This window comes from Protopterus annectens, chromosome 9.part0 (genome assembly GCF_019279795.1).
Source record: "Protopterus annectens isolate FY-2018-M chromosome 9.part0, PAN1.0, whole genome shotgun sequence".
In the NCBI taxonomy this organism is placed as follows: domain Eukaryota; kingdom Metazoa; phylum Chordata; order Ceratodontiformes; family Protopteridae; genus Protopterus; species Protopterus annectens.
Window position 1 is genome coordinate 744,513,540 of NC_056743.1, and position 27,640 is coordinate 744,541,179.

Genomic DNA, 27,640 nt, shown 5'->3' on the forward strand with positions numbered 1-27,640 from the left:
TATGGGAATTTGCGTGGCAGGGGATCGGGGGTCATTTTCCATTTTTACGATTGTTGCAGGGACACGACTGTCCAATCAGGGACTGTCCATGGCACATTGGGACAGCAGGTGACCCTGGTGACCATGCCCATGTCGCTGCTGGGGTTTCCACCTTTTCCATTTTCCGATCTGGGATATTTCCGGGACTCACATCTGCCTTTACAGGCCGACACATACAAACGGTCACTATATAGCATAGAAATTCACTTGTTTGCCTAAATAATTTGCTTATTATTGTGGCAATTTCCTTGCTTATTCTGTTTATTGTGTCATTTCGGTATTTCTGTTACAGAATTAACCAATTCATGCTACCATTACATTACATACGGGATATCATTGTGTCCTACAATCGTAGCACATCTGCCATTTCTAATCGTTTTCGGGACACACCTGTCCATGGAGAGACTGCCCCAACCAAAGTGGGACAGGTGGTGACCTTAGTCGCTGCTCCTATGTCGGTGCGGCACGCTGACATGCGGCTGTACACCTTCTCTGAGTGTAAACACTGACAGTGCATTGCGGACGGCGGTCTTATGCGGATCCTATGATCCTTGGGCGGGTACACTTATGCCTTCGTGGCTTCTATTTGCTTCTCCGTTAATTTGGAACGGGGACTATGTTGCGTACTGTACGTGCGTTTCATTCTGCACGGGACCTGGCTGCTGCCATTACTATTGTGGGTGGACCGTGGCTGTCAGCACATTAGGTTGCTCACCTCATGCCGGCTTAGACACGCCTCCAGACGCATCCTACCTGGGCTCGCTCACGTACACTACGCACGTGTCTGTGATTCCGGTGCACTCTCATTAATATGTATATGGCGCTACTGCGCCGGATATTCCATGCACCGCCGGCGCAGGCCTTGCGCCGAGCTTCATGAATCCCGGGGATTATGTAAATTAGGGAAAATGTAATGTTTAACTAAAAAAATATACTGAGCAACTTACAGGGCAATTGACCGTTTCATGCAACAACTGCACAGTGCACAAGAAATGAAATATTTTCCACAGAGGGAAGGTAGATGTTAATCAGAAAAGTGATCGTTCTGAAGCACTATGAAGAAGGCCAAGGATAAGGCAAAGCGGGCAGGTGCTTATTAGTTAATGCTTCAGGTGTGAGCTCTGCAAAACAAGCGACTCCTTTATCACTGAGTCATGCGGCTCCACAGTTTAGAACAGCATGTTGTTGTAGGAACAGCACCATCATATTTTCCATTCAGTTTTCATTTCCATGACAGCCAATGCAGCTGCTTTTCCAGCTGCACAGGATGTGTGCACCTGGATTTGTTATTTATACACTTCATGGCAGCCTTTGTGACTGCATTTCATGTCCTTGATGGTTAAATTAATATATGAAAACAAAATATGCAGCAAATATCTGAACACCAAAGTGCACTTGTCAAATTTTTTTAAATTTGGTGGGTGAGTACAAAGTACAATAAAGAGCATGTAAAAGGTGTGTATTATAAGAAATAATAATAATATGTAACAAGGCTGTTAAAGCTTCAAGCATTCCTTTAGCGCTGAATGACAACAATACAGAACCTCAGGAGCTAAACATAGCAATGATGAGATACTATAGAAACTTCACTTGCAAATGATTGATCTCATACAATATTTTCATAGCGTTTAGGTAGCCATACACATATCTTGCCCTTCCTCCCTGAGTATGATGCCTACAGAACAAAACACTTCCTTTATCCTTAATATCCACTTTTTTTGTCTGCATCTCAGGTACAGCCCCTTGCATGGGAGCTGATTATCAGTAGTCTGTAAGTCATCACTGCACAGTGAATGTGATTTCTAGAGAGTCACATCACATCAGTGATACAGCAACCATGACAAAGTCTGGGGCTCTCCATTCAATACATGCAGCAATATTGATTTTTATTGGTTTATTTGTATATTTATTTGTATTTAACTTGTTTGATTAATTTTGAGTTTATGATCCAAAGAAGCATATTTTTTTCTGCAAAAGCTCACATCTATTTCTATTAAATCACTTTTAGCCTCAGCCATGTGGTGCAACATTTTTGTTTCATTTTATACTTGCTTCTTTGGAGTGCTGTTTTTACACCGCTGGTCTGACTTTGTTCTGGCTTGAAAGTATGTTTGCTATGATATGAAACATTTTTCTATTATGGCTTATTTAAGCAAGTGAGCTGTCAGTTTAACAGACAAACAGTTGCAGAGAATATAATGGGTATTACAAGCACTTTTATTGTTAAAATAAATGCCTTTGTTTTATACCTGTATGTAGGCTTGGCACTTTATGTTTGTTCCAATTTTGGGAATCATTAGTTGCAGGGAGAGTGACATTAAAGCACTGATGACACAAATAGTTCCTTTCCTTCAATTTCATTGGTTTAAAAGTTACCACCAGTCCCTTCCATCCCAACTGCATTACACCCAAATGTGCTGATGATACTGTCATACTTGTCAATCATGGCTTTTTTTGCTACTTTGAAGGTATAAATACTGTGGCATCAAAGCTTGTCTCAAATCCTCTCAGGGCTATGTTCTTGCTTCAACAGTATTTGAATGGAAAAGAGTCTGTACTGGGATGCTTTGGCTGATTTTTACTTTGATAATTTGTGACCACCACCATTAATAATTCACCATGAAAATGGACTCCCAGGTGCACCAGAACTATCAGCATGACTGCGAAACTGCCAACAACTGCCAGATCAACATGGATCCTTATGTTTCCTATGTTTACCTCTCCATGGTAAGAGAGAAATCATGTGGACAGACAGTATGTTCACTAACAGTACAGACAGCATGTCCCCTGAAGAAACAGTGCTCACTACCAACATACACAGAATGTTCACTAACAGTACAGACAGCATGTCCCCTGAACAGTGCTCACTACCAACATACACATAATGTTCAGTAACAGTACAGACAGCATGTCACCTGAACAAACAGTGTTTACAACCAACATACATACAATGCTCAGTAACAGTACAGACAGCATGTTCCCTGAACAAACAGTGTTCACTACGAACATACACAGAATGTTCAGTAAACAAACAGTGCTCACAACCAACAAACACAGAATGTTCAGTAACAGGACAGACAGCATGCCCCCTGAACAAACAGTGCTCACTACCAACATACACAGAATGTTCACTAACAGTACAAACAGCATGTCCCCTGAACAAACAGTTCTCACTACCAACATACACAGAATGTTCAGTAAAAGTACATACAGCATGTCACCTGAACAAACAGTGCTCACTACCAACATACATACAATGTTCAGTAACAGGACAGTAGGTCATATAGTCAGACAGTGTGTTCGTCACCAGTACACACGGCATATTCATAACAGGTCAGTAGGTCATCAGGAATAACAGGTGATTCCATACCAGAGCAGACAGCATGTTCAGTACCAGAGCACAGAGCATGTCACAAGAATAGACAGTGTGTTAGTTACCAGCGCAGAGCATGTTCAGTAATAGAACAGACATAAATACCACCAGGATAGATGGTGTGTTACCTAAAGAACAGAGAGTATCCTCAGTAACAGGGCAGCATGTTACCAGAACAGAGAGTGTGCTACCTACTAGTACAAACAGCATGTTCAGTAACAGGATAGCATGTCACCAGAATAGACAGTGTATTAACTACCAGGGAAGAGGGCATGTTCAGTAACAGAACAAATACCACCAAGACAGATGGTGTGTAACCTACCAGGACAGAGAGTATGTTCAGTAACAGGACAGGCACAATGTCACCAGGATAGATAGTATGTTACCTACCAGTACAAACAACATGTTCAGTAACAGGACAGCATGTCACCGGAGCAGACAGTGTGTTACCTACCAGTACATACAACATGTTCAGTAAAAGGACAGTATGTCACCAGAACAGACAGTGTGTTACCTACCACAGCAGAAGGCATGTTCAGTAACAGGACAGTGTATCACCAGAGTAGACAGTGTATTACCTAGCAGGACAGAGAGAATGCTCAGTAACAGGACACCATGTCACAAAACAGACAGTGTGTTACCTACCGATACATACAGCATATACAGTACTAGGACTGAGAGAATGTCCTTAGGGCAGACAGCGTGTGTCACTATCAGTGCCAATAGCATATTCAGTACCAGGAAAGACAGCATGTCACCAGAATGGACAACCTGTTCAGATTCTTAAGCCTGCCACCTACCACCCACAGAGATGTATTTGCATCTGATGTTTACCAGAATAAAATTATTTATCAAAGATAGTGGGCTCTTTGTGTTGCCTGTCATCACATCAGTGATACAGCAACAATGACAATGCCTGTGGCTCTCCATTCAATACTGGCAACAATACTGATTGTTATTGGTTTATTTGTATATTTATTTGTATTTAACTTGTTTGATTAATTTTGATTTTATGATCCAAAGAAGCATATTTTTCTGAAAAAGCTCACATCTATTTCTATTAAATCAGTTTTAGCCTCAGCCATGTGGTGCAACATTTTTGTTTCGTTTTATACTTGCTTCTTTGGAGTGCTGTTTTTCCACTGCTGCTCTGACTTTGTTCTGGCTTGAAAGTATGTTTGCTATGATGTTGTTGTTGTTGTTGTTGTGTCTTTCGGCTTTTCCCTGTTAGGGGTTGAGACCGTGGAACTCCGGTCCGCTAATGATTGGCAGTAAATTTTTTACGTGCTGAGTTGCTGGCCCTGACACACAACCTTCAATGAAGGTACGCCCATTCAAGCATGTCTCCACACAGAAGATGCTCTAGCTGGGAATCGAACAGGACAAAGTCTTACCGTGAGGTGACAACGCTACCGCAGCACCACCACCGCAGATATGGAATATTTTTCTATTATGGCTTATTTAAGCAAGTGAGCTGTCAGCTTAACAGACACACAGTTGCAGAGAATATAATGGGTATTACAAGCACTTTTATTGTTAAAATAAATCCCTTTGTTTTATACCTGTATGTAGGCTTGACACTTTATGTTTATTCCAATTTTAGGAATGATTAGTTGCAGGGAGAGTGACATTAAAGCACTAATGACACCAAGAGTTTCTTTCTTTCACTTAGATTGGTTTAAAGTTACCACCAGTCCCTTCCATCCCAACTGCATAACAGCCAAATGTGCTGATGATACTGTCATACTTGCCAATCATGGATTTTTTTGCTACTTTGAAGGTATAAATACTGTGGCATCAAAGCTTGGCTCAAATCCTCTCAGGGCTGTGTTCTTGCTTCAACAGTATTTGAATGGAACAGAGTCTGTACTGTGATGCTTTGGCTGATTTTTACTTTGATTATTTGTGACCACCACCATTAATAATTCACCATGAAAATGGACTCCCAGGTGCACCAGAACTATCAGCATGACTGTGAAGCTGCCAACAACTGCCAGATCAACATGGATCCTTATGTTTCCTATGTCTACCTCTCCATGGTAAGAGAGCAATCATTTGGACAGACAATATGTTCACTAACAGTACAGACAGCATGCCCCCTGAACAAATAGTGCTTACTACCAACATACACAGAATGTTCACTAACTGTACAGACAGCATGTCCCCTGAACAAACAGTGCTCACTACCAACATACACAGAATGTTCAGTAACTGTACAGACAGCATGTCCCCTGAACAAACAGTGTTCACAACCAACATACATACAATGTTCATTAACAGTACAGACAGCATGTCCCCTGAACAAACAGTGCTCACTACTAACATACACAGAATGTTCAGTAACAGTACAGGCATCATGTCCCCGGAACAAACAGTGCTCACTACCACCATACACAAAATTTTCAGTAATAGTACAGACAGCATTTCCCCTGAACAAGCAGTGCTCACCACCAACATACGCAGAATGTTCAGTAACAGTGCAGGCATCACGTCCCCTGAACAAACAGTGCTCACTACTAACATACACAGAATGTTCAGTAGACAGTATAGATAGCATACCCCCTGAAGAAACAGTGCTCACTACCAACATACACAGAATGTTCACTAACAGTACATACAGCATGTCCCCCTGAACAAACAGTGTTCACTACCAACATACACAGAATGTTCAGTAACAGTATAGATAGCATACCCCCTGAAGAAACAGTGCTCACTACCAACATACACAGAATGTTCACTAACAGTACATACAGCATGTCCCCCTGAACAAACAGTGATCACTACCAACATACACAGAATGTTCTGTAAATGTACATACAGAATGTCCCCTGAACAAACAGTGCTCACTACCAACATACATACAATGTTCAGTAACAGGACAGTAGGTTATATAGTCAGACAGTGTGTTCATCACCAGTACACACGGTATATTCAGTAACAGGTCAGCAGGTTATCAGGAATGACAGGTGATTCCATACCAGAACAGACAGCATGTTCAGTACCAGAGCACAGAGCATGCCACAAGAACAGACAGTGTATTAGTTACCAGGGCAGAGCATGCTCAGTAATAGAACAGACATTAATACCACCAGGATAGATGTGTGTTACCTAAAGAACTAAGAGTATCCTCAGTAACAGGGCAACATGTTACCAGAACAGAGAGTGTGTTACCTAATAGTACAGACAACATGTTCAGTAACAGGACAGCATGTCACCAGAATAGACAGTGTGTTAACTACCAGGGCAGAGGGCATGTTCAGTAACAGAGCAGACATAATACCACCAAGACAGATGGTGTGTAACCTAACAGGACAGAGAGTATGTTCAGTAACATGACAGGCACAATGCCACCAGGATAGATAGTATGTTACCTACCAGTACATACAGCATATTCAGTAACAGGACAACATGTCACCAGAGCAGTGTGTTACCTACCAGTACATACAACATGTTCAGTAACAGGACAGCATGTCACCAGAACAGACAGTGTGTTACCTACCACAGCAGAGGGCATGTTCAGTAACAGGACAGTGTATCACCAGAATAGACAGTGTGTTACCTACCAGGACAGAGAGTATGCTCAGTAACAGGACAGCATGTCACAAAACAGACAGTGTGTTACCTACTTGTACATACAGCATATACAGTACTAGGACTGAGAGAATGTCCTTAGGGCAGACAGTGTGTGTCACTATCAGTGCCAATAGCATATTCAGTACCAGGAAAGACATCATGTCACCAGAATGGGCAAACTGTTCAGATTCTTAAGCCTGCCAACTACCACCACAGAGATGTATTTGCGTCTGATGTTTACCAGAATAAAATTATTTATCAAAGATAGTGGGCTGTTTGTTTTGCCTGTCAGATGACATTACTCTGCCACCACAACCAGAAGTATACACATCGAAAGAGGGAAGTATTTTACTCTACCCTTATTTGAGAAGTAGAGGGGGAAAGGAGATGATGTGGATAGAGAGCTAAGATAAACCATATTGTATTTCAAAATAGTTTTCTGAGAATCTGTTTAAGGTACTTATCTGGCTAGTTATTTATGTTTATTTATTTAGTAAATTACTAATTCTATGACTACCTATTTTTGGTAATCAAAACTTAAAGGGAACTGTTACCCAGACTACTCATATTGCAGAAAGGTGAGCAGCTTAAACATTAAGTTAGTATCTGATTTCAGGTTTCTGCACAGTAGCTTTCCCACTCACACACAGATCTTCTTCAAGTGACCCTTATAATCAGAAGACATGTATTCAGGGTATCAGTATTTTGACAGACCCTACACTTTAACAGCTACTGTTTATAAAAATGAGTGATAGGAGCTGCAGCGTGTGTGTGTGTGTGTGTGTGTGTGTGTGTGTGTGTGTGTGTGTGTGTGTGTGTGTGTGTGTGTGTGTGTGCGTGTATATACAAATAATACTTTGGTGCCCATTTGTGTATAATTAATGTGTGAGGCTATACTTTCCAGCAAGTAGCGTATTACCTAAACTGTTAAGATATTGCAAAATGAAGCTAGTTGGTGAAAGCTAGTGTTTTGTTTTTCATATCTTATATCTGATTTGTCATGTAAGAATCTGAAATGTGTCTTACCTTTTAGTGCTTTTGAAGAGTAGAAAACCTCTTGTTATAAGCAGGATTAGAACTGCTTTCTTTAGTTAGTGTGGCTAGTCTGCTCACTAAAGTTATGCATATTGGGAACCTTGTCATAAGCTAATTAGTCATATTCCAGGGAGCTGGCTTCATAGTACAGACGGTTTGAGCCCTGATGACAGCCTCAGCACTTGGGTTAAGCTAGCAGGCCAGAATGCTGGGAGTGCTGGCTAGGAAAGGATGGAAGTGAGAGGCCGGTGCTGTCCCACCAATTTTGGAGAACAAAGTGGTCTGGGCATACCGCTTGGGCCCCTTTTGGCAGATAGTCTTGCTGTAATTTGAGCATGGAAATGGTTTGAAAGTGAACACTTCTACCTGTCAAACATTGTATGCCTGTGTAGACAGGGAGGGAACATATGGAAGCAGCCATCCTTGTTCAGCCAAGCATTGTTGGCAAAAGTTTGGTAGTGTGGCTCTTTGTTGTGCACCAAACAGTATAGCAGGAGGATCCTGAAATTGTGATCTCTACAACAAAGATTGGCTTTCAGTGTCTGACTCTGAACCTCCATTGCCAGACAAGAAAAGTAGTGGGCTATATTCAGCCAGAAGGGTGATGTGCTGTGCTGAGACCTTGCACTACATGAAAAATGAAATGGCCAATCATTCTTTGCAAGAAGCATGAACATCAGAATGTTAGAAGCTAAAACAAAAATCAAAAATGTATTTGAGCTGGGTCCCACTACTGCCAGAAACGTTTGCTCAAAATAGTTCAGAAACACCCCTACTCCATCGTGTAATCTGTTTTTCAAAAATTATCATTTACTTCTTTTGCAATCATACTACTTTGATCGAGACGATGTGGCACTGGAACACTTTGTCAAGTTCTTCAAGGAGAGGTCTCATGAGGAGAGAGAACATGCAGAGAAACTAATGAAGTTCCAGAACAAGCGTGGTGGCCGCATCTTTCTCCAGGACATTTTTTAACTAAGCTTAAATGTTTCTGCTTATGAAATGCATTTTCCATAGCACTGTCAAAACAGATGCTAACTCACAGTATGCTTGGCCTATTAATTGCTTTTACTTCTATTTCTGCCCCATTAATTACTGTTTCTCCTTCTGCTAAGGTGCTGCAGAACAATCTGTTTAGGGAAGCAAACTGAAGCCACTGCAGCCACAAAGTCCAGAATGTTTTCAAGTATATAAAGCAGTCCGCAGATGTTTCCAGTGATGAAAAGACATATGCTCTGCTACTGTAGAATTTCTTATTTGCTTTCCTATTATAGATTGTACCTCTTCTTAAAATATACTTTTCCTTTAAAATTTCCATTCACCAGGACTTTTGCTTGGAGAAGTTATACCACTTGCAGAACCTCATTTCCTGTGTGTGTCATTTTACAGCCCTTTTTCCAGACAAAAAGAGACTGGGTGGGATACTTAGTATGTATGACCCATGTCTGAATGATAGTGTCATAACAGATAAGGGTAACCCTTTGGAGTCTCAAGACTGTTTCAATGAGTCCTGAAACATGGAGACCAACTGTCCAAAAAACAGGCTTGCATATACCAAATTCAAAATGGCCATTTCTGAGATATTCCCTCTTCTCTGCGATATGGTGATCTCAGAATTGGTATATGTATGTGTGTGTGTGTGTGGGGGGGCTTACCCCCATATCAGGAGTGCATAGGGGCTTGTCCTCTTTGCAAAAGGCAAGTTTAAAGAAGAACAATGTTCAATATTTGGTCTTCCCCTGCATTTTCAGTACTATTTTTTTGGTGTACAAGTAACATTTCAATAGGGAGCAGGCACATAAGCTATATAATAGTGTAAGCATGCAGTGATATTGCTATGTCTTTCTCATAATATCGCACATGTTCACAACATGCCCAGTACTTGCCCAATACTTACCCAATACACGTGCACAGAGAGACATTTTCAGTTTTGAAAACCTGTTATTTCTTTGGTCTTCACCATAAGGTGGTTGGACACCACGCAGAATAGAAATCAATCCCTCCTTCTCCCACCAGAACATGCATTATCACTGACGTGTTCCATTTTTCCTTCTTGATTGTACTTCCAAACATCTTAAGGCTCCATGCCAAAATGCTTGAATATGCTTTCATTGAAAATAATTTTAGATGAAAGCAATTCATCATGACATGGCTTTCAACCTCTGCTTTTTCTCTGTGGGGGAAACTTACTACAGAATCCATGCAGAAGGTTTCACACCCTACACCCCAGTCTTAGTCAAATTGATACCGATATACTGATTTTGTTGCATCTCAGGCCAAATAAAATCCATGACTACAGAGACCTCATTCAGGCAAAAGCATTTTGTCAGGCTGCAGCATTTTGAGGATTTAGCCATCATGCTGTTGTTCAGATGCCCTGTTTGAACCAATCTTCAAACTGCATTTCTAGGAGCACAGTGAGATGTCAAGGTGCTACATGAACTGGATGGTTGGAATCTTATTATCATTATTATGCAATTTTGATTTTGGTTAAAGCACATATGCAGAATTTGAAGATACTGTTCTCAACTCATAAATCAAGGAATGTGGGTCATACTGTCTTTAAGAATGCATTTTAAGCATGTTAGAACTGCTCATAAAACCCTCATGATGTATTTATGGTGTAAATACCTTACCAGATGGGGCACTCTTCCTACTCCTGTTAGCACTGACCTGTTAACAATGTCTTATTTTTGACATAAGGCAATACAGTTTTGGTTCTGATGTGCATCATTCTAGCACTTACTTATCATGTTGTCTGTGCTGATGTTTTACATTGTGATTTGTGTTGCACCTGTTACATAAGAAATGTACATAACTATGTATGTCTTCCAGTAAGAGTGAAGCTGTGCATTTGTGTAAGATGTACTCCATCCATCCATTCATCCATCCATCCATCCATCCATCCATCCATCCATCCATCCATCCATCCATCCATCCTTCCATCCATCCATCCATCCATCCATCCCATGGGGAACATGGAGAAGGGAAGGTTCTAGCATACTGCGGTGGCTGTCAGCTGGCTTTTGCTGCAGGAGTGCTAGGCGTTACCTATATAACCCAAACACCAGCTTAAGAAGACTTCTGTGGCAGGGAAGACACTATACATTATATGATACACCTTACCAAATAAGGAACATTCATCAGGGTATTCTCCACATGCTTATCCTGGGAGGGTATCTGACTCAGCAGCACACTGTCCAAGGCCTGAATTTTGAGACCCACCATTCTAGAAGCTGGATGTTTTCAAAAGCCTCAGTTCTAATACATGTGAGGTTCCATAACTAAAGTAAGGGATGGCTCTTACTAGTTTTAAGATGCATTAATTGGGAATGGAGATATGTCAGTTAGTGATCCCATCTGCCAGTAGTATAAAGGATGGATAAGTGCTTATTAAAAACTACTTTGGACAAAATGTGTTTTCATTGAATGAGATATTGCAAGTGGGAGATGAACTTGGTCTGAGATATTTAGATATTATTATATTAAGTTGTGTGATATAGAGTGTGAAATCCTCTCCATGGGATATGTGGGTAGCTTGAACAGACATGACCAAATCACTCAGAGCCATATTTTATACTGCCAAACAGCTAGCCCTGCCAAAGCACACAGTCTGTAATCTCCTATCTTGAGGATATTATAAACCACAGTAGATACACAAAGTGATTGGTCAGTATAACTCTTTCCCCTATAGGGCATCATGTAGAGTCTGTACTGCTGCCCACAGCTCCATTCATTGGTGAGCTTAGGATGGAAGCACTCAGCATATTTTTCAGAGGTGGGAGGAACCTCACAGGGACAACATGTATACTCCAAACAGAAAATGGCCTATGGTCAGGATTGATCTTTATACCTTGTGCATTAGAGACAAAGACCTTAACCATTATGTCAACTGGTCTCTGCACAGACATAACCTGTGCAGACAAATTCTGTGCAAAAAAATGTCACTCATGATTTGTTGATCACAAAGCCCTCTGTTAAAATATCCTTAATCTTCTACCACGAATCCATGCCTCTCAACCTGGAAACATCAAAAATCAGGACAAGGCCCATGAAAAATAGATACAAATCTGTGCTCTGATTAACATCAAATTTGCATACATAATTATGTAACCCCATCCACTCCGCTGGAATTGTGGGATACCAACTCTCAAATTTAAACTGAAGAACAGAGAATCAAAATATGGCATCATTCCAATATTCCATTACCTGTCTATTTTGTCCCATTTGCCATAAACACTAATGTGTGCATACTGCTTTACTTCTACAATGATAATTTGGATTTTATTTTTACATTTTATAACACAATGCACAAACACTAATAGACATCTGCTAAACAAAGCTGCTAAATAAAGCAATACTGTCTCACAATGAAAACAGACTTGGCATTAAAACTTCTCTGCCCTTAAAACTCATATTTATTGAAACAGCATTGAACTCCACCACACCACATCCAAAGAAAATGCATCTGGCCAGTGGTGGATAAAGATTACCTTTGGGCCATTTTCAAATCATTGGCCCCTTGCACACAAAACAAGAAACATACATGTGTTCTTTGATACACCTTCCTGACTTTATTAAATTATATTCCTTGTATAATACAGCACACTTGTTAGAAAGAGTGCATTTTAAATTTATTGTTTGAACATTTTTCCAGTAAGCAATGAAACAAAATGCATGAACCAATAATGACAAAACTGACCAATTCAGAAATCATAAAAGTATTCTTCCACAGTCCACACCCAAGCAATATATATATATATATATATATATATATATATATATATATATCTATATATATATATATATATATACACACACACACACACACACACATATATATATATATATATATATATATATATATATATATATATATATATATAAAAATAAAATGGCAGTAGTGTAAGCCATAGGCATCCTGCACAGCTTCTTGCACTTATTTTCAATTTCAGTTTTTCTTTTTTGGGGGGACAAACATTTTGGAAAGTTGCTAGAATAAAATATTATTTTGTTACCATGATGCATTTCACTGCCAAGTCTTGAACCCAGGACCCTGTGCACTACAGTCAGAGCAACATACTACTACGTCAAATCAGCAGTTTCCTGAAAGATAGGAAGACTGAAACTTAAATAGCTATTATTTAGTGAATTCAGTTCTCACTTCTCTCTCACCATAGCTCTAAACATTTTAGCACAGATAACCTGGACAAAGCCAATAATGGGGGAATACAGCCCCCAAATAGGGACAAATTTCAAATACTGATCTTATAAACTTAGAAAATTGCTAGAATAAAAGTTATTTTGTTACCATTTATTTTCTGAAGAATTTGAAGTCTGAAATTCAAATGCCTGCCATTATTTAATGAATTCAGTCCTTTAGTGATTTGCCACAAAAATCCTGAAAACCACAGATTTTATGAGGAACAGATCAAAAATATGAGATATAAATTCAAACGTGGTGGTGGCTAGGGACTTTAGGCTCCTTTTACTTTGTACCCAAAGTATGCTGATTATCTGTATCTGGATCTCCTTCTACACTTACAGAAGAAAAGGCAATTGAGTGATGATTTTCCCCTTGACTCCACTAAAATTGTCTATGTGAATTAAACAATACAGATGGCAAAGTATGTATAAATGATATTGTATATTTTTAATTTTCAAGAAACCTAAATTTTAATAAAAGTGTCATATATGCAAAATACTATATAGTTTAGTAAACTGAAAATGAATGCATTGAACAGAAGTGTTTCAAAGCTATATTACTGGATTTTGTGTAAAAATGTATTTCAGTGTAAGCTTATACATAGGTTCTCAACAAAGCAGCTCTTCTGAAACTGCTCATTAAAAAACTGAATGCTAAAAACAGAAAAAGAGAAAATGAGATTGTTTTTCACAGCAGCAGTAGTAAATGGAGAAGATGCAAATGAAACACAAACATACACACACACACACACACACACACACACACACACACACGCACACGCACACACGCACACATGCACACACACACACACACACACAAAATAAAGATGTTCCTATTTCAGCCAGAGTCCATTCATGTCACCCTGGTCCTAGTTCATTCTTTTCTCATTCACAAGTGCAGCTAGTTTGTTCGTTTCTCGCTCGCAAGTGCAGAGTAAAAATGAGTCTAGCAAGTGCAGCTTCAGATAATAAAAAAAGAATCCTATCCAGTTCATTAATTTCATTCTTCCGGCTCCTCGCTCGCAAGTGCACACACACACACACACACACACACACACACACACACACACACACACACGCAAAATAAAAATATTCCTACTTTAGCCAGAGTCCATTCATGTTACCCTGGACCTAGTTCGTTCTTTTCTCACTCGCAAGTGCAGCTAGTTCATTCGTTTCTCGCTTGCAAGTGCAGAATAAAAATGAATCCAGCAAGTGCAGCTTCAGATAATAAAAAGAATCCTATCCAGTTCATTTATTTCATCCTTACGGCTCATCGCTCGCAAATGCAGCCAAAAGGAAGGAGAATTCATTTGAATAAAATTAAATTGTTTCCCAATCATGGAAATGTGTACAATACATGGTGCGTGTGTGTGTGTGTGTGTGTGTGTGTGTGTGTGTGTGTGTGTGTGTGTGTGTGTGTGTGTGTGTGCACTTGCGAGCGAGGAGCCGGAAGAAGTTTGCGGATGACTGCAAACTGGGTGCCATAGTGGATAGTACATCGGACACAGACATCCTTCAGAGGGGTCTCACGGAAACTGATAGCTGGTGCCAGAGCCATGGCCTGAAGTTAAACGCAAAAAAGTATATAGTCATACCCTTCGGGAAAAACAAGGTAACCCCAAGCTACCATATAGGTGGCAACCCACTAAGCACAGAAGAGGCTATCAGGGACCTGGGTACCCAGGTTGACAGTGGCCTCTCATTTGACACTCACATTGCTAAAGTGGTTTGAAAGACCTTCTACATGACCCATCTGATCATGAAGGGATTCACATCCAGATCAAGTGAGGTCATTGTTCCCCTGTACTCTTCACTTATCAGACCAATGATTGAGTAAAATGCCCCATTCGGGATGTATCTCACCTGACACCTGCAGCAATTGGAGAGACCCCAAAAGTTCCTCACCAAAAGGATAAAGGGACTCCAAAACCTGTCATATACTGTCAGACTGAAGAAACTCCAACTCTATTCAGTTGCATTCCGTCTGCTCAGAGGTGACCTGTGCCTGACATACAAGGCCATGACCAACCCGGAATTAATGGACATGCTCCACCTCAAAAAATCCAAATCCACCAGAACCACTAGAGCAAGTGACTTAAACCTTAGCACGGATATAAATAGGACATGCTGGAGGGATAGATTTATCACCCAGAGACTCCCCATGCTGTGGAATAAAATCCCGGTCCATGTGAGGCAGAGCACCTCGCTGGCTCTGTTCAAGAGAAATCTTGACCGGTGGATGGGAGATCGTAGGTTTACCCCGGGAATCATCTCTGTGTCACTGCTGGACAGAGGCACAACAAACTAATGGGCACATTATTTCTAACATAAGGGGTGGCATAAGCCACATAACTTTGGGCTAGGCTTATAAATGCCTTAGGGCAGATAGCCTAGTATAAACCTATGAACCTATGAACATCCATTCAAACCAGCCAGAAGGAAATGTGCGCAATGTGGTCAATTCCGACAGGCTGGTAGCCCCGACGGAGCTGAAGTCATCTCACACATGATGATGTCAGCTCAAAAATGGGGAAAAGATTTAAAAAAATAAATAAACACTGGGAAAAAGTTGGAAAAGAAGGGATGTCACTCGGGAATCGTGGCACCTCATTAGTTGGATCCCAAAACTCGGTAAAAAACGAGTAATTTGGTACAGTTGGGAGGTATGCATGGATCTATATCCTTATTTCTCAACCTTTTAGCACACAAAATCTGGACAAAGCCAAAAATAATGGTGGATAAAGCCCCAAAAATATGGACAAATTTTAAACATTGCCCTAGTAAACTTAGAATGTTGCTAAAATAAAAGAACTTATGTTACCTTGTATTTTCTGAAGGAAATGACGTCTGAAACTCAAATGCCTGTTATTATTTATTGAATTCAGTCCTCACTGATTTGCAACAAAAATCCAGAAAACCACAAACTTTGTAAGGAACAGACCGAGAATATGAAGCAAAAATCTGGGCAGTCTGTGAAAATCTAGGCAGTTGGAAGGTATACTTCAAATTGATACAGTACGTTGGCTATGAGCAGGTTATTGTGCCTGAAAAGCATCGACCATCTAATGAAAGTTTGGTGTCTTAGAGGTGCTACCATAGTAAATTATACTACCCTGCTGAATGTCTAATGATATGGTACAGGGTACAGCATAAGGCTTCAGCAAGATAGATATTTTCTCAGTAATAAATAAAGTTGCATTTACTACTGTGTTCTTATGTGTTAGACAGCACTCCCACCCAGAGAGATGGACTGGCACAGTTAGTATGCTCATACTACTCCACATGGTGCTCTGAACATGATACAGCATAGGAAGCTAGTATAAACACTAATATACTTCGAGTAACACATTGTCTCTTGCTTTTTTACCCCTTTAAAATTGTGACACTTTTTCCAGACAGCTGGCTGGCATCTGTGGGAAATCTAAATTATTATTCCACATTTGTTTTACTTTAAAAAATATGGAATATGTAGAAATTCTTGCACTTAATGGTCCTAAATATGTTTCTTCCCAAAGATTTCATCTGCATGGCCACTCTTCAGTTGATTTTTCATCTATTGTCTACATAAACCTGGATGTGCTCTTTGGATCTTCAGGTCACTTACCTGCACATCATAATCAGGAAGCAGTCAACAGGATTCTTTCACTGTTATTTTTTATCAGTTCACAGCCCTTCCTTCCAGCCTCTGCAAAGGTTCCACCTAAAAAAAACATGGCCATTATAGCTGCAGTCACGTACTTAGAAAGGGCAGCTTGTTTCCTTATTTGCATGTCTGGCAGTTGGTGTAGAGGTTAAGCCTGTGAGCTGTAGTGCTATGGTACAGGGTACAGCATAAAGCTTCAGCAAGATAGATATTTTCTCAGTAATAAATAAAGTTGCATTTTACTACTGTGTTCTTATGTGTTAGACAGCACTCTCACCCAGAGAGATGGACTGGCGCAGTTAGTATGCTTATACTACTCCACATGGTGCTCTGAACATGATACAGCATAGGAAGCCAGTATAAACACTAATATACTTTGAGTAACACATTGACTCTTGCTTTTTTACCCCTTTGAAATTGTAACACTTTTTCCAAACAGCAGGCTGGCAGCTGTGGGAAATCTAAATTATTATTCCACATTTGTTTTACTTACAAAAATATGGAATATGTAGAGATTCTTGCACTTAATTGCCCTAAATATGTTTCTTCCCAAATATTCCATCTGCATGGCCACTCTTCAGTTGATTTTTCATCTAATGTCTAGATAAACCTGGATGTGCTCTTTGGATCTTCAGGTCACTTACCTGCACATCACGATCAGGAAGCAGTCAACAGGATTCTTTCACTGTTGTTTTTTATCAGTTCAGAGCCCTTCATTTCAGCCTCTGCAAAGGTTCCACCTAAAAAAAAAATGGCGATTATAGCTGCAATCAAAGTACTTAGAAAAGGCAGCTTGTTTCCTTATTTGCATGTCTGGCAGTTGGTGTAGAGGTTAAGCCTGTAAGCTGTAGTGCTATGGTACAGGGTTTGACTCCCTTCATCTGCCTACTGTGTGACTTTGAGTAAGTTGTTTAACTAGACATTGCTCCTGGGCTTCCCCCGAAAAAGGAACTCTGTGTCCCTTGGGCCTATTAACAATTAACATTGTTATTATTAGATGACTGTCTCAGAGTGGCCAAAAAAGAGAGCACCCACTTCACATCTCCCACTCCCTAATTATCACTGTGAAGTGTTTAGTAATACCTCATACCTACACATCCATTGACTTTCAGATTTTCTGTCAGGTCTTTGTTTCAGTTCTGTGAGGCTCATGGCCGATGCTTTTCCTGTGGCCAGATAAGTTAGGTGCTGTGGCAGTGCTATATTGCATCTTTGGAATTTGTTGGACCCCAGGTGATCCTATTACAATTCCCAAAGCTTATGAAAGGCATTTACAAGGGTGTATTAATGCCTCCAAACATTAGGATGGCAAAATCTTTGGAGGACCACATCCAAGGACATTACTCACATCAGATGTCCCATAACCTGTAGGACACCCAGCAGCTCTCACATGCTACAAGATCACTGAACTCATGCAGAGTCAAAGCTGTGCATTAATGTACAGAAAATGAGAAAAGTCATTGTATTCCAGCATCTACAATATAAAATGTCAGCAGAACTAATATCTATGGTACATTAAAAAGCAAGGGGAACACTCTTATCACTTGTTCAAGGATGATATACAAATTAGGAAGCGTGTTTTCAAGGGCTTCAATTTTCTTTCAGCAGTCACTATTGTAGAATAGTCCAGTTTTGTGTCAGATAGGCTGAGGTGGAACATCCTGATGTCCCTTGAATGCTCCCTCAGCTCCTCCATAGCAAAATTATTTTTCAGGTTTTGGGGTCATCCAGTTTGTAACCTCTTTTCTTCTCCCATGAAAGCAGTGTCACCAGTTTTCCTCACTGACGTCTAGTCCCACTAGCAGGGACAAGGGTATATTGATAAAATGATCACAAAAAGGACTTCATTGCTCCTCCCTAATGCATCCACTAATGGTAAAATTCCTTTATAAAGACAAAGAAGTCAAAGTGACACTGATTTTGTTTATTTTTACTGGTTCAGGCAGTTCTGTCTTCCAGGTCTTCAGGAGTTTCTCCAAGCGTTTCCACTTCATCTCCCTTATCACAAGCAGCTGTTGATTCATCACTTCTAGAAATCTCAGTGAGCATAATTCTCCTCAAATTAATGACATATTACCTATAATTTGACTCTTTTGAAAATTACTAAACACTGATTAAAGTTGTAATGTTAAAACTGCAATCTTACTACTTTCACAAATTACAATCAACATGCAATTTTTCATTTCTCACAGTGAAGCCAATTATTTGTCATTGACATAGAACTCATATTACCCTAGGATCCTGCCTTTTGGTAAAAGGGAAGACTTTCACACAGCCTAAGATCTGGCCAGCCAGCTAAGATTGGGACAGAGGAGAAAGTGAGTGCCTGACGGTTAACCTGTAAGATGATGGGAGTCTCAGTCTCTAGAAATGACTGGAGATACTGCCAATACCCCTTCAGATCAGTGGGACATGAACAGCCATTTTAGAGACGGGGATGCTTGGCTACATGTTTGCACATTCATGTTGATATGATCATGTTTCTATTATGGGGGGTGCCTATGAGATAGACACCAGCACCTGCAGTAGGATGAATTCTCCTTGGGAGCTTACCACAAATCCTGATCCCTCTCCCCTAAAAACATATATACAGACAAAGAAATCACAAATCCTGTGTCATCTACACAAATAAAGGCTAGGCAGACACATTGCTTGAAAATTCCCTTCATGAAGAAGACATTTCTAATTTGTGACTATATGTTGGAAAAAATGTGCACAGTTTTATCTCAGTCTAAATCCACAAAGCATGTACCATCATAGACATTTACCAAAGTCACTAAGTGAGATGTAGAACAAAGTCCAGGCTTAGTAAACAACTATCAAATGTTATGAGAAGTACAGGGAAAATGATGCTATGTAATCTAAAATAAATAGCAGGTAAACAGTAAGAATGAATGGAAAATATGAGAAAACTCAAGTGTGAGTTGTTATAAGGGAATAGTTTAAACTGTTTCATGGTCTGTCACTCCTTAAAGCTTGAAAATTCTCACACACAAGGTATTTTGCATCTAAATTAGCTAATGATATCCTTACAACTCAAAGGTGAAATTATTTAATACTGTTTGAACCTGTGTATCACCACACTTGTCATTTTCAGTTGAAGAACTCAAGTAGTATAAAAGTTTTAGCATTTTGTACATTTTTATGTCCATCCACTAAAGGCATCATACTTCTTTCTTTTTTGTTTATTTTTGAGTTAACTATAGGATCACCAGCATTTTGACTTGTTTTTGTCACTCTTAGTACAGTGTGTTATGCAATGCATTTTAACCATAGTATGTAATGCTATGCTGTGAATTACAGGATAATCAGTGTAGATCAGAGTGCATATATGATGTGTGCTGTGTCTTTAAGAAGTATGTCAAAGACTGTGCGTGCACGTATAAATGCTAGACACGTGCTACTCCTAGTGCCATTTTTAGAAAGCAGCCAGAGAGAGAGCATGTCTGATCGCAGTAGTTAGTTTGTATACAAGTTACTTAAGTTTAACTCAGTAAACTTCTATAGTGATGTCTTTGTATAAAATAAAGCTGCTTGAACAAAACCCACACAAGCTCTTCTATTGTGTCCAAAGTAGGAGAGAGACACGGTATCAGAACCAGGATTGCAGAGAATGATATTTGGAGCCATAAGGTATACAGAGATGACAGTGACGGTAAAATAAAAAGAATCGAGCATGAAAAGAACCAGAAAAGAATGAGAACTTGCACAAGCTGTTTATTTTGTTAGAAAGATAAAACGAGGCATTACAAGGGCACAAACCGCATTATTAAACAAGCTGAAGGCCCAAAAGGTTTATTAACCAACGGAAATGTTTAAAACAAAAGTATCTAATGAAACGATTAACAGAAAAGCAAAACAAGCATATTTTAAGCAAAATAAATATGTTTAAAGCAAAACAAATGTGTTTGGAGCAAAACAGGCATGTTTAGAGTAAAAAGAGCACAATAAAGGTACAATGGGCATGACAAGAGATTAAACGAGCAAAACAAATATAATAAGGCCAAAAAAGGGCACATTAAGCATAAAATAAAGCAGGGCGACTGCATGTTTTGACAAAGTAATGTGTTCTGGCATAACTATGACTTTTTTATTATATCAAGGGCATAACTAAAGTTATTAGAGGTATCTCAGAGTTGGTATAAGTGCTTACAGTATGTGCTTATTACTGTGTATGTATTCCAAAGTTTTTTGTGTGCAAAGTGCAACTATTTCATGAAGTACAGTCAAAGTATAGCCATTTTAAAAAGTTTCTTGTGCTGGGTGTGTCTATTCGCAAAGTGCCGAAATTACAGAGTGTTTCTTGCGCTGTAAAGGGTTGCCTAGCAAGGCACTGACATTTTGGGGAAATTTCAGTGTGTTGTGCTCAGTTTATTAGCAAAGTGCAATTACTTCGAAATGTTATTGACTTAGAGCTTCTATTGCCCAGTTTATTCACATAGTACAGTTATTTGAAATGGTTGTTAAAATGATGGTAAATTACTTTAGCAGAGCAATAATTTCAAAAGTATTACAATGCCTAGAGGCTTATTTCACAAAATTCAGTTGCACAGAGCATCATACAGTTATTTAATATGTTTCTTATACTGATAAGAGGTGATTTCTTGCAATACAGTAATTTCAAGAATACTGCAGTGCTCGAGAGAGTTATTTCACAGAATATGCCCAATTGCATGGTTTCAAAAGCCCAAAAGCAGAATTTCAGTAGTGCAAAGCTACTGATACTGGCATAAAGTTCTGGCATATGCGTATGTGTATATGTTTGTGCTTATTTACAAAACCCTTCACTGGTATGTGTTAATATGGCAGATGGATTTTGAAAGCCCTTACCTCTTGTATTTGATCAGAATATTGCAGAGAATTGGAGAATCTTTGAGCAAGAGTACAATAGTTTATACAAGCAGCTTATGCAGACAAAGATGCATGCACCAGGGCATTCATTCTGCTAAACCTAGCTGGGTCAGAGGCCATAGAAAGAAAAAGTTCATTTGTGTATGCACCAGCAGTATATGAAGGAGAAGGTGAAAGTCACCATATTGTTGTACAGGCTGAATCAAGAGAAGACCCCCAGAGTTTGAAGCGCAAGTTCAGAGAAATGTGTAACCCCCAGACAAATATTACATTAGAGAGGCATTTGTTTTACATGAGAGATCAGAAACCAGGGAAAACTTTTGCAGCTTATATAACTGACATGAGAAACAAAGCTAAACTGTGTTGGTTTGGTGACTTAAAAGATGAGTTAATAAAGGACAGACTTGTGAGTGGTATTAATAGTGCTGCTGTGAGAAATATTTTGCTTCATGACAGTGATTTAATGTTGAGTAAAGCCACAGAGATTTCTCAAATCCATGCAGTGACAGAAAAACACACAAGTATGCTTGCAAGTGACAAGAGCATGGTTTCAGTAGGCTCCAGAGCAAATGTAGATAGCATGCAACATGTGGCAAATAGAAGTAGGCCTAAGCAGATGGCAGGCACTACCCCTGCTGGCTCATCAGGGAAATGCTGTAGCTTTCCAGCAAGTTCTAAGACCAGTTCAGTTAAAGGAGCAGGCTCAAACTCAGTACAGTACAAGCATGGATCAGCAAAACCCAAATCTAGCTTTATTGTTAACTGTCACAATTGTGGTGCAAATTATGAGTCTAAAAAAAAGAAATGCATAGCATTTGGTCAGCAATGTCACAAGTGCAAAAAAATTGAACCATTTCCAAAAGTTTTGCAAATCAAGTAAACCTCACACAGTTGTAAAATAAGGTCACACAAAAAAGCAAGTTGATCAAGTAGAGCCGAAGGAGTCAACATTCTATGTAGATGGTGTATCAGTGCTTGGTGAAAGAGTTGATACAGTGAATTTATTGTCGAAAAGCGAAGTATTTTGTATTGTTTCGATCAATGATAAATCCACAGAGCTTAACGTAGACACTGGTTCAAAGTGTAATGCTATATCAGCAGACACATTGCTAAAGTGAGAACTAATGAGCAAGTCAGTGTGGTCAGTAGTGCGAAACTTGTTGCTTATGGAGGTGAATAAATTCAAACTAAAGGCTCATTGATGCTTTCATGTTATTTATGTTACTTGACCAAGAACTGCTGCAACTTGTTATTCTGAAGACAAGTACAGTCTTTATTGGGTCTCAGAGATAGTTTGAGAATTAATCTGCTTTCTTTTACCAGAGAAGTTCATCACATACGTGCGTCTCCTAGTTCTAAGTTTTCTGAAGTCATTTTCTCAGGGTATGCTGATGTTTTTGATGATAAGTTGGGCAAACTTCCAATTGTGTATTCCATGAAGTTAGACCCAGAGGTCACTCCAGTAGTCATACCAGCAAGAAGAGTTCCAATAGCTATGCAGGATAAAGTCAAAGCTCAGTTGGATAAAATGGTGCAGCAAGGTGTGATTTGTCCAGTCACAGAACCGACTGAATGGGTGTTGTCCATGGTGACAGCTCACAAAAAAGGATCAGAAAAAATCAGAATATGTATTGACCCAAGAGATTTGAACAAAGCATTGAAGAGACCGCATCATCCAATGTGCACAGTCGAAGAGTTTGCAGCTCTAATACTGAATGCCACTGTTTTTTCTGTTTTGGATGCAAAGAGTTCATTTTGGCAAGTGATGCTTGATTGTAAATCCTCATTTCTAACCATTTTTAGTACTCTCTTTGGCAGATACAGATTCCTAAGTTTGCCATTTGGAATAAATTCTGCAAGTGACGTCTTTCAGCATGCAATGGAGCAAATTTTTTTGGGTTATCCTTGTGCCATAATAGTAGATGATTTATTGGTTGGAGGCAAAGGGGAAGATGAGCATGACAGAAATCTTAAGAGAGCTTTAGACAGAGCAAGTGAAGTAAACTTGAAGGTCAATCCTCTGAAGTGCCAATTCAGACTTCCAGAAGTTACATATGTAGGTCATTTATTTATCAGTACAGGCTTAAGACCAGACCCGACTAAGCAAGCAGCTATACTTGAGATGTCAACACCAGACAATGTTCAAGTTCTACAGCGTTTCCTAGGCACGGTCAACTATTTAGGCAAGTTTATACCAGATTTCAGTTTACTGGCAGCACCTTTAAGAGAGCTGATGTGCAAAAATGTTGCATGGTCATGGTTAGAACAGCATCAGAAGGCAATTGAATACCTTAAGCAAAAAAGTGCTACCCCACCAACATTAAGATACTATGATGTGAACAAACCAGTCATTATTTCCTGTGATGCTTCAAAACCTGGTCTTGGTGCAGTTTTACTTCAAGAGGGTAGACCAGTAGCATATGCATCTAGAACACTTACCCAAACTGAGATGCAATATGCTAAAATTGAGAAAACCTTTGGCAATAGTATTTGCATGTTCCAAGTTTCATGATTATATTTACGGTTGAGCTATTGTGATTGAAACAGATCATCAACCTCTAGTTACTATTTTAAAAACACCTATGCTTTCCACTCCAGCAAGAATACAAAGAACGATGCTCAAATTGCAAAAGTGCAACTTAGAAATGGTATGTACGAAAGGCAAATTGCTCTATCTGACTGATACCTTATCCAGATCACCCAGAAATAAGACAGAACAGTTTGATGCAGAGAATTTGGACTTTGATGTGATGGCAGTGTATAATTTTTCTACCACTAGACTTGATGAGTTAAGAGATCACACAAAGACTGATCCAATTTTTGCAAAAGCTCAATCACTACATGTTGGGTGGCCGTCGAAGCAATCTAGTGTACCACCTGAAGTGCAACCCTACTTTCCTTACAGAGATGAAATGTTGATGGAAGATGACATTATTTTCAAAGGTCCTAAAATTGTTGTTCCTGCTTCCTTACAACATGAGTTTATCCAGATTTTATATTGTGGTCACCCAGGTTTCGCATCCACTATAAGACGAGCGAGAGAATTAGTATTTTGGCCTTCATTACCGAAAGACATTGATAAACTACTTTCTTCTTGTTCAGTATGCAATAGTTCTAGATCGAATTTGCAAAGAGAACCACTTCAGCTAAGTCCGGTTCATAAACTACCCTGGTCAGCTGTTGCAATTAATATCTTCGAGTGGAATAATCAACACTATTTAGTATTGGTAGACTCTTATTCAAATTGGTTTGAGATTGATCTGCTACCTAACCAAACTTCCACTGCTGTTATTATTAAGTTAAAACTTAATTTCTCAGTCCATGGTATCCACACAAAGTTATTTCTGACAATGGTACTCATTTACCAGTCAGTTATTTCAGAAATGTGCAAGAGAATGTGACTTTGTACATGTCACTAGCAGTCCTGAACATCTGCAGTCAAAAGGTCTAGCTGAACATGCAGTGCAAAGTGCAAAGCAATTACTTGAAAGATCAAAGCGTGATAACACAGATGTATTTTTGAATTTGCTTAATCTCAGAAACATACCGCATGACGATATTCTTGGCTCACCTGCTCAACGACTTCTATCCAGGCAAACCAGAACTACGGTACTTATTAGTTCCAGTTTATTAAGGCCTAAAGCTAAGAACAATAAAACCATCAAAACTCAATTATCCAAGAAGCATACCATCCAGAAGTCAAGTTATGACAAATCAAGCATATTACTTCATCCGTTGAGGGAAGGAGAAACAGTCAGAATACAAATGGTGAAAGGCTTTGACCAGACTGGTCAGATTACAGGCATTTGTCCTGAGCCAAGGTCCTACCTTATAGAATCTGAGGGTGTGCAGTATTGAAGGAATCGAAGACATAGTCTTCTGTACAAGAATCATTACCATCATAATCATCGCAACATTGTTTTTATTATGCAGGTTCTGAATCCTGGAGTGAACCAAATGTTGTTTCCATCCCAGAGTGTGTTCAAGCCTCTGATTCCATACCTGAAGATGTTCCAAAAACTCCAAAGGTTGAACATTGTGTAAAGACTGTTCCAGTTGCTAAATCCATTTCCCAGTTTTATGTCACATGATATGGACAAATATCTAAGCCAAGTGTGAAATACACAGCAACATGGACTTAAATGTATATATGTGTATTTAGTCTTTATAAATTCATGACAAAGAATTACTTGTGATTTCTGCATGTCAAATAGAGTCATAACATTTTATAGTCTATTTTCTCAAACAGGGAGGATGTAGATCAGAGTGTATATCTGCTATGTGTTTAAGAAGCATGTCAAAGACTGTGCGTGCACATATAAATGCTAGACACGTGCTATTCCTAGTGCCATTTTTAGAGAGCAGCCAAAGAGAGAGCATGCATGATCGCAGTAGTTAGTTTGTATATAAGTTACTTAAGTTTAAATCAGTAAACTTCTATTGTGATGTTTGTATAAAATAAATCAGCTTGAACAAAACCCATACAGGCTTTTCTATTGTGTTCAAAGTAGGAGAGCGACAAACAGTAACTCATATTTTTTGATAAAACATAGTCAAACACTGTTTTACAACTGTGTTCCAGAAACCTGAGGAGGACGAATGGTCTAATGGGCTTGAAGCCATGATCTCACTGGAACTGGAGAAAACTGTGAACAGGGCTCTACTGGATCTGGACAAACTGGCCACTGAAAAGGATGACCCCCATGTACATATCAGAAGTATACGCTCCATTAGCTCTACTTAACAATAACATTTTCTTTTTTTTTTTTTTTTACAACCGTAATCCCATGTTTTAACTTGCAGCTTTACCAGTGGCACAGTTAACATGGGTCAGCATAGGAAAACGCCCTGTAGTCAAAGGTCACAGTTGGCACGTTATTCATCTATCTGTGATGAGGACGTTTGTTTCCTCTATAAAAGCTGAGCATTGCACAAAACTGAACAGTAAAGCAAAGGAAGGTGTGGGATGTATGTTTTCATTCTCCTTTGCTTTATTCAGTGGTGGCATGATTCTCACAAAATGTGTAGCTCTGTTTTCCTTTCTTAATCTGACCCTCTCTTCTTCCCCCATTATAATACTTTGTTGCATTCTTCGTTCATGCTTAATTGCTGATTAATGAATAGAGTCTGTTGAACTGCCTTTCCAGTACTAGACCAGTAGCAGTAATTCCACAAATTCATGGTCTCAAATGCAGAGTAGAATCTGTAGGTACACCTCTGAAGTGCCCACTACCTTGCCAAAGGAATTGATTACCTGTAGTATTGAAAAATGATATATAGGTCACAGTTTAAATCTTAATTATGTATGAACACATTTTTGGAAGAGTTGTGCTGTGATGTGTTTACTCACTACTTTAAGTGTCGGGGAGAACATTTGTCCTTGACAAAGGGGCTGAAGTCTAGCTATTGCAGCTGTTTATCTTTAGTAATTCAAGTGCATGTCAGTTACTGTGGCTGACATTTTATTTATTTATTTATTTATTTATTTTACATTTGTTGACCGGGAAAATCCGACTGGATACATGTCCATTTTCAGCGGAGGCCTGGGGAGAAAAGCTCCACATTTAACAGTTGATACATTGTTACATAGAAAAAAACTGATGTTAAATTAAATTAAACAACAATTATAGAATTTATAAAAAAGAAGAAGCCAGAGATACAGGCGTTAATAGTTACATACATAAGTAGTTGATAAAAAGAGGGTAATTAGACGCAGAACAGATATATGAATTGAAGAAAAACACTTAGTCATGCATAAAAGATAATACAAGACTAAGGAGGTTCAGAGGGAAGAGAAATACAAGGGGAAAAAAGGGGAAAAGAAAAGAAGCTGACATGGTAGATTCCATGGGATTCTTTTGAGAGGAGAGAGGTGAGAGAAGTGAGTTAACTCAAGGCAGTTAGTCAGGGTGTGAGCA

The 27,640-nt window shown here is 39.2% G+C and overlaps 1 protein-coding gene and 1 pseudogene across 1 annotated transcript in view; one reads left to right on the forward strand and one right to left on the reverse strand.

Moving 5' to 3' along the window:
* LOC122811500 (ferritin light chain, oocyte isoform-like) overlaps nt 1-27,640 on the reverse strand; it is a gene marked incomplete in the record, with an annotated part of 131,757 nt that overhangs the window by 40,049 nt on the left and 64,068 nt on the right.
* LOC122811501 overlaps nt 5,350-27,640 on the forward strand; it is a 34,098-nt pseudogene continuing 11,807 nt past the window's right edge.